Raw genomic sequence first — 9,400 nt, forward strand, 5'->3', positions numbered from 1 at the left:
TTTTTGATCTAGCAAGATATAAATTGCAAAATTGTACCAAAAGTGATAAAGATAACACTATTCCGGGATATGTAGACAGTGAAATCAGTTATAACAATTTCTTTGATGCCTTAAAAAGTGCAGGTTACTCGTTCTCAGTTAGAAGTAGTGCAGCACAGGAGCAATTCAAAATATTAGATTTAATTTTCTATAGAAGACGAAGCAAGCAACATTAAAATGTTTATCTTGCTTGCTTCAAATCCTCAACCCTTATATCTGTCAATGAAGGAAATTAATTGAGCTTTCAGCTTGGTGACCTCTAGATCATTACAAAAAAATGAAGGGCTATAAAATGCTAATGATATGACAGAATGTATGGGTGAAGTAACGTAAGAACTCTGAGAAAACCAACTAACCACTGCAATGTTTGCTATGTCCCCCACTATCAAAAGATCCATTAATGACCCTGCTGAGAATCAAACTCAGATCACTTTGGTGACAGAAAAGTGAGCACTTAAACACAGAGACCTAATGTTTGCCTCTAATGACCACATTTATAAGACCACAAACCAAATGCTTATTACCTTTTCCACCATTAATTTAATTACCTTACCTTTACAGATCGTGAGCAGCAGGTAATGACCAGTATATTGAATGAAGTCTTTGAGATTAAGGGCTTCTTATGTGTAGGAATGTTTGCAATTTTTGAAACAGCCCTTTTCAGAATTTTATTATTCTACTACTGTTAAAAGTCTCTTCTCTAGAAATTTGCTTTGTTCTCTGTTACTAATTATTATTAATGTAGGGCATCCTCCATCCATTGCATACCTTTAGTGAACATATTAACATATTATATTTTATTATATTTTTATTCTCCTCACTGGTTCTGTATGTTCAACTACAGCTGATACAGTTGTGTCTTTATATTTTTAATTATTTATTTGTTTATTTATTTCCATAGTTTTCCAGGGCAAACAATGCAAAACTTCAATAGCATTTATCCAAAAATTGGAAGTAAATCATATTTTGAAGGTTTGCTATGTAACAAATCATTAGGTATTTAAAAATTTATTGTAATGTTTAAATTCAAGAAAAGTTTTCTGATGAAAAAGTTTTCTGAGAAAAATAAACATTTATGGAAGCTTACTGTAACACCAAAAATGAAGTATTATGTTACTGATATCATTTGTGTTTGATATAATTAATTATTAGTGTTAAAAGTGCATTTGCAGTGCTAATTTCTGATCCCGTTCACATACAAGCATAAGTGTGATAACTAAAATGAAGTATGACGATTTAAGAGTTAAATGTTATGTTTACTCTCTTTCCCTAACTGTTTGATGAATATTTTAAGTGCAAATGTGCAGTTTGTAGTTCTTATGTTAGATCTAATTCATATTATACAGGCTAATGTGCATTGTTTTATGAAGAATAGTGTTGTAACAAACTGTCATATTAAATTGTTTTGTTCCAAAATAGAGCAATGCTCTTTGGAACATTGCAGAAAATAAAATTTTAATAATTACAAAGTCTAGCACAAATATTAATGTAAATCAGGCCTATGTGATTACAATCTTATGGCATTAAAGGTCTAGTAAGCCTACCTACATTTGTATTTTAAATAATCCAAGTTCATAAACATTTAAAGAAATTGCTGCAAATATTTCAGTTCAATGAACTGATTCAAATAATAAATTACAGGTTGAAAGATAATCTAGTAATGAAGCCAATAGTATTATTAATTAAAATCTTGTGTGTAATCTCAGAAGTCAGAGAAGTTGAACCTTCATGCAAAACCCAGAGCTGGTAGGCAATAATTTTTTTAATTTATAAATCATTTTCGGGATTTTTTTTTTATCAAAGATTGATTAATTTACATTGATTGGTACCAAACATATACAAGAACTTCAGAATACAGATTTTCCTTCATATCGAAATATTGTTCTTTAAAAAAATTATTTTCTTTTATTGATAATACACTTATTGGAATTGGCTCTAGAATATAATAGTGAATAATCTGTACTTGTCTATGATTTTTTTTTATGTAAGTGTATATAGTAGTGTTTTTTTTAATGGTTGTTGGCTAGTGTTATGTATGTACGTGCACTATATGCAAATGGTAGTTCTGATAGTATATGTTCATAATAACTAATATACTGATATCAGACTAGCTCAAAATTGGTCTATATTGTACATATATGAATACTTTATAAGATATGTATTGAAATATTATTTGAGTTAAGGAAAATTGTTACTGTAGAATGTAGATGATTGATCATTGAAAAAAAAATTCCTTCTGACAACCATTAATAATTTTTACTGCTTTTTATTAATCTTCATAAAAATTCACAAGTCACCATGGTTACCATCTTCCAGCCACAAAACAAATATTATCAGTAATTTTAAAATACATCAATAAATATTATCAGTGATTTTAAAATACATCAATAAATATTATCAGTGATTTTAAAATACATCAAATAAACTCTCTCGCTGCATTCATGAAATCATTGCTTATTTACATTGGCCAGCCACAGAGTAGATAAAAAAAAAGCTGTTCTCCACAAGCCTGAAACAAAAAAGAAATCAAAGTTAAATGATTTATATTGTACTAAAGAGAAATGAAACTGATAAATAAATGTATCAAAGAAAAAAGTTATGCATACCAGAATGATAAATTAATTTCAAAACCATTTTAGTTAGAAATTTTATACATTCAATATTTTGGTAAATTCTCATTTATGTACTACAATTAACATTTTTCTTTGTCCTTTCAAACAGTAATTTTTTTCCAAATACTTTTTGACAAAAACTCATTTATGTGAAAAAAAATTATATGAAAAACATAATTCTATTGCTCTTGTGCCCATTATTGCAGAAAAACTAGGTATTTAACAATCCAAGTAACTACACAATTTTAGAAGTATGTTTCTCAGGGCCTCAAGTGATGTAATTGCTTGTTATTAGCTTAAGCAAATCTAGGCTTTGACTCAAGCAAAATGTTTACAAAAAGAATTAATTTCACGTAATGCATGTTACATGAGCAGTTCATTTTTTTTTTTTTTTTTTTTTTTTTTTTTAAGTATCAAACCAAAGTCTTTGGGGAGAGTATTAGTAGGTACCAAAATTTGTAAGATTCTATATATATCCTATATGCTCATATTTTAGTTGTATCAACAAAATGCCTACACGAGAAAAGATGTCAGCATGTTATTTTGCAGCAGTCGATGGCATTACTTCATAGTACAGTTGTGAAATCACTACAAAATGTGTTGGATGTATATTGCAATGATTTACAATTATTATCGTAATCGCATAACTGCAGAGTTCAGAGGGTGTTAGAAAATTAAAATATACCACACATTGTTTTTTTTTTGTTTCTAATAATATTAGTTTATATTCCTACAAAGATGGATTCAGAAATTTCCTAGAGTAACAACTTTTCCACACAAACCAAATTTGATAAATAGTAATTCTTAGTACTATGTACTTCGCCAAATAAATTATTTTTAAAGTCTAGGTAAACTTACCTAAAGAATAATAGCTTACACCATTTTACAGTAGTTATAAAGAAGTTACCTTTCCCTAACCATTTTCATGATTTAACAGCACTTATGTAACTAACCTAACCAAGTATTGCAACTGTGAACTACAGTATAACCCTGTAATTGTTTTCAAGTGAGCATGCGGAAAAAAACATAAGCAGTCGATGAAAATTTAGCCATTCCAGTGTTTTTACATTTTACCAATGGACTCATTAAGAAAATATAATGTTAAAAACCATTGATCAGTACCCTTGATGCTTGAATTTGCTTAACCAATCTAACAATTATACAACTTTGTTGTGCATCAATAAAGTAAATCAATCATCAATACAGTAAACGTCTTCGATTATACTGCGCTAATTCCCAAAGATATTTTTAAAAAATTGAAATAAATTGTTTAACAGTAGTTTAATGTTAAAGCAGGTAAGTATAAACAATACAAAATTTGTAAAATCATGTGAATGGTTGGTTAGCTAAATTTAAAAAAAGGTAATTTTCTTTTGTTGCTGCTTATCCATAAAAAAAATTATAAAATTTTGAAAATACCTTTTCAGACACTAAAAACCTTCCTCTATTAAAACTGTAAACAGCTTTTCTTAATTTATACTGGTTTTCAAGAAATCACATTTTGCACACTAGATAGCTTATGCAGTGAAGCAGCTGTAGCCATTTTTCCCTCTAATTGCATTGCAGATCCTGTGGTTTTCCATATATATAAGAATTTATATATTTTATATTTGAATATTATAACCTGATGAAACGTAAATAATAGTTTTAAAAAAGTTACGAGTCTCTAATGTATATCCAAACCAAAACGCCAACCCTTGACAGGGATTTTTTATAGCAGTATGGAGGCGCAAAGTGCAGATTAGTTACCTGCAATAGCATGTAACCTGACGTTATAAAAGGAATCATTTATTACAAAATGAAAATTTATTTTATATGTCAGGTTATGTGTTGTCTCACGTAAAAAATCAGAATTTTGCACCTATCAACTGCTAAAAAATATCGCTCTCAAGGACTGATGCTTTGGGTTTGGAATGCACAATAAGGAGTCACATTACTTTTTTAAAGTGTTAATTTACGTTACTGCATTGCAATATCCAAATAAAAAATATACAATTTGTGTATGAAAAACAACAGGATCTGCAACTCAATTAAAGAACAACATGGTTACAGGCATAGGCGCCGACTTCTAGTTTTCAGAGGGGGGGCAAGGGGCAAGTCTCATATTGTGGGGCACTTTTAGTGATATGCTATTGCTGTATCTATCTTTCACTGTCGTGTGTGATTGTTGCATGCATAAATTAAATAGGCTTACTTTCCAACCATTTTCGTCATAAGTTGTAATTTTAAGTTACAAATTCGATATAATGACACGTTTTTGAAGTATAAAAACCATATCCATAATAAAATTTGAACATTCTCATTTAGACTTGATAATAATTTACCATAATTTTGAGTCAGTGGGTGTAGAATGGAAAATGCATTAAGAACAAGCTACAATTTATTTACAACATAGCAGGTAACACACAATTACCAACATTCATTCATTAAAGTTCGGATCTCAACAAGTGTTGGCTTGTTAATTTGAAATTATTCCATTACACCAAAAACACATGTAAATAACATAAAAAGTTTGATTTGTAAATACAGTAAGAACAGTCATCACTTACACGAAAATGTGTTTTGCCGAATCGGATTCTTCAAAATGAAAGATGTCGCGATTTCATTCAAATCCAAACAATTGGCAGTACTTGAATGGGCATTCAGAAGGGCTATATGGTTCAATCTCGCCTCTGTCATAGTAGATCTTAAGTAGTTTTTTAATCTACGTAGCATCGAAAATGATCGTTCACTTTCACATGTAGTAATTGGAATAACCATGATGATTCGTACAAGCTTGTGAAGTTCATCAAAATAGTCTTTCATATGCTGCATACCATCAGATTTTAAGATGTCAACCACATCTTTGAAGTTTGCAGGGGATTTTAAATTTTGCCCCTTCAGGACATCATGGAACATATCGCGATGCATTTCTAGCCGTTTGCTGTTGAAGTCGTTTCCATAAAATGCTACAACTTCGTCAGCTGGAAAAGAAGGGGTCAAAAGAAAATGTTCCACAGAGGTCAGCAATTTCCTTGCTTCAACATCAAATCTGGTTTTGAGACCTGATAGTATATTATCCATGACTTCAATGTATATCTGCCTATAATTTTCTTTAGGAGTGAATTCATGAGGTGGAGTAGGACCATCATATCTTGCTGGCAATTTTCTTTTTCTATTTTCTCGTGGAGGCTCTAAATTCAAAGCCTTTGAGTTGTGATCAACTTTTGACCAAAATGCATCAAACTGCTCTCGCAGCTGTTTTACTGTGTCCTCCAAAACACACAGAATGTGGCACGAATCTTTCATATGCAGCATTTTGCCTTGTAATGATTTGTTTGCGGCAGAAAGATGCTGGAAAATTAAACACAACAGTTCAAGCATTACCAGTGTATCTGATTTTTCCAGATATCTGAGAAATCCGGAAGCTTTGGTGGCAGCCTCGCTGGAATCTTGACTAGAAAATTCGTCTAGAAAGGCTATAACATTACTGTAGTTAGACAAAAGAGTCTGAAGAGAACAGTAACGCATAACCCATCTTGTAGGACATAGTGGCCTTAAATTCTTGCTGTGTTCTTCTTGAAACCTTTTAAACCACTCAAGGCGTTTTGGGGAATGCTTAATAAACCCAATAATCTCACGCAGTAAGTTCATTGCATCTCTAGCAGTTGGAACATTCTTGATGCTATCTTGAGTAACTAGATTAAGAGAGTGAGCTTGACAATGGACAAATAAGGCTCGATTTTCTAATTCTCTAATTTTCTTCTGCAGACCTGAATGAACACCTGCTACATTACTGGCTCCATCAAAACACTGACCTCTGAGGTCCGACACTGGTAACTGAAGACGAACTAGAACATCGTTTGTTATGTTGAATAAGGTTTGAGCTGTAGTGTCGGGGGTTTCGTAGAATCCTAAAAAAAGTTCTTGAATTTCAAGATTTGTATCTACTGTTCGTACACAAAATGACACTTGTTCCTTAGTTGTACAGTCAGTTGTTTCATCGACTATCAATGAAAAATGTTGGTTCTCTTTAATCTCGAAAACAAGCTTATTCACCACTGCATGTGACAAAATAGACAATATTTCGTTAACGATGTCGTGAGAAATCCATTTATAACCATCTCTTTGTAACCAAGCATCTAGTTCCATGCTGTCCTCAGCTCTTAATTTCAGTAGTTTCAGGATATTTGATGACTCGTCATTGTGACCCCGAATTGCCAATCCTTGAGTTGCTAGAAACCGCACACTGCCTATAATTTTACCCAAAGCAATTCGGGCCTCATCCATTTCTTTAGCTTTTTTTGTGGACAATTGTTTGAGCACATTAGTACCAGCTTGAGAATGAAAATCTGCCTCCGTGCATTCCCTGTGAAACCGAGACTTCTCATGTTCATTGAATTTCTCAATCGCTTTTTTCCAATTGCAGAATCCTAGTTCCACAAAAGCTGCACTAAAAGTTTTATTCACACACTTATTCTGAGAGTAAATAGTTTTACATATTTTACAAAATACCTTATCCTTATTATTGTCATATTCAAGCCAAGCAAATTTATTTTCCCAGTCTCTAATAAAATGTCGATTACCTTCTTTTTTTGTTCCGAAAGTCTTTTTTCGTTCTTCACCACCTTCACCAGTAACAGGAACTTGTGCTTCTTCCTTCTCCTTTGTTGATGAGGCAGAAGTTGTCTGCTGATTGCTGTCGGTAACAGTCAGATCTGTGTGTTGTACAGTTTTATCACTGGGCAGTTTTTTTATGTACTTCCACATAATGCACCACAGTTAAAGTGAATAAGTCAATTATATTACACACCTTAAAACTTTATAAATTCTAACGTGCACATTGGCATGTTTTCACTCACAATAAAAACATTGAAATACTCGGCATCGGTAAATACAAACCGCAGGGAAGGCAACATTTAAAAACAAAATAAATTGATGTTCCAACTGATAGCAGTCGTGAACGTAAAGGGTTGTAACATTTGAAAGCAAAAGATACCGAAAGCGAAAGTGACACCTGATAGCATGTGAAAGGCGGTAAAACGTCCGAGCACAAATTATGCCGATAAGTGACACCCGATAGCAGCACATCCTGCCAACGCAGTGATCCTGTGGTCGTAATCGGAGCCCATGTGATATGCACCATGTCTATAGCGTGACCACCATGAGTCGTAAAACGTAAACATTGATTGACAATCACCTTACCTTAAAATTATTCTGAAAGTTCTAGTTATGTTACACTTCAAGAATGTAACTAATAATTTTTGTGACCAACGAGGAGGGGCGACGCCCCTCTTATCTGTTCAGTGGGGGGGCAACCGCCCCTCCTGCCCCCCCATAGTCGGCGCCTATGGTTACAGGCCCTTTACTGCACAGGTAATGTAATGTAACCTATAAACAGTGATTTCTCAAAAACCAGTCTGAATTTAGAAAAACTTTTTTCAGAGTAAATACAGGTACATATTTAAAGTTAAAAAAAAAGTAGTTTATTTTGCATACAAAAAGCAGCAACGTGAGATAATAACCTAAAAAAACACTGTAAAATGTATATTGGTTGGTTAGATAATGTTAGTAACATCCAACCGTTCAATTGATTTTACAGAATTTTTAATTGGCGCTATCCTAAGCTAACCAAATGTAAATTCCACTGTACTTAGAATCAGTGTACGTATAATGTTACTAACCTAACAAATTTCACTGTATTTTTAATCCAGCTAACCCAAGGGCAGTATCTCAATATTACAGATTTGTAATAAATAATCCTAACATATCCGCATGTTAAACATGATAAACTACTTGCAGTATCAAACAACCCTCATAGAGAATAATAATTTTAAACATGTCAGGAAGTAAAAAACACTTTAGGAATTTATAATTTTTCCTGCAATACCCCAAATTATATTAAGTGCACTCACCTGAATGTAATTCAGCTCTGGTAACAATTATTTAAAATATTTTTACTTAAATGCGGTTAACTGCTACACACCACCAGAAAACATTTCTTATGATTTTAAACGTTGTGCGCTCATGAACATAAGATGAAATCTCCACACGCTACCTAAAATTTAAAAAAGATAAGCCTAAAGTGTACAAAAATTTATATAAGAAATGATTACTTGCCAAGAATAACACAAGCAATGTTAACTTGTAAACGGACAAAACATATCTCCTAACAAATCAAACAGAAATAGCTCAATTACTTACCTGAAAATCTCATAATTAGTAACAAGGAAATATTTGTGTACATGTGTTTTACTCTTAAAAAAATATAAAATAACATTAGTCAACAATTTTTTGATCAATAATGCAATGTTTGTTTTGAACGTACAAATAAAAAAAACCCGAACATGTACGAACCAGCCCGAAGGGCATGTCGATCTATGGGGGTGAAACTTAGGCTGTCCGTTGTTCCTCCCTCGCCGTGGGACCACGTGATCTCGGCATCGCCGGCTCCCCGCATGGGTGGGTTGGGGAGGGGGGGGGGGGTGGTTTTGGCCGGGGTGGAGGGGGCGAGTGGATCGATCCAGGAAGGAGTCGTCGGGTCCGGAAACCAGACAGTTGAGGACCGTGTTCCGTTACCTGGTTCGCGCGGGGAACCACTCGCAACTTATAACAGTCATAACTTAGAAACCTGGAAAAAAAATCCACGTAACTTAGAACTGACTTAAGTTAGAACGATCATAACTTAGAAACACGTAACTTAGAAACACGCAACGCAAAATCACACAACTTAGAAAAGTCGAAACGTAGAAAGTCATAACTTAGAATTA

The 9,400-nt window shown here is 33.0% G+C and overlaps 1 long non-coding RNA gene across 1 annotated transcript; it reads right to left on the bottom strand.

Moving 5' to 3' along the window:
* Positions 1–2,285: 2,285 nt before the first annotated feature.
* On the bottom strand, positions 2,286–8,828 carry LOC134535013 (uncharacterized). Its single transcript, XR_010075566.1, has 2 exons — positions 8,546–8,828; positions 2,286–2,548 (listed from the first exon to the last, which is right to left on the bottom strand). It is a non-coding gene; the product is annotated as an uncharacterized LOC134535013 (long non-coding RNA).
* Positions 8,829–9,400: the final 572 nt, after the last annotated feature.

Source organism: Bacillus rossius, chromosome 8, assembly GCF_032445375.1.
Source record: "Bacillus rossius redtenbacheri isolate Brsri chromosome 8, Brsri_v3, whole genome shotgun sequence".
Lineage (NCBI taxonomy): Eukaryota > Metazoa > Arthropoda > Insecta > Phasmatodea > Bacillidae > Bacillus > Bacillus rossius.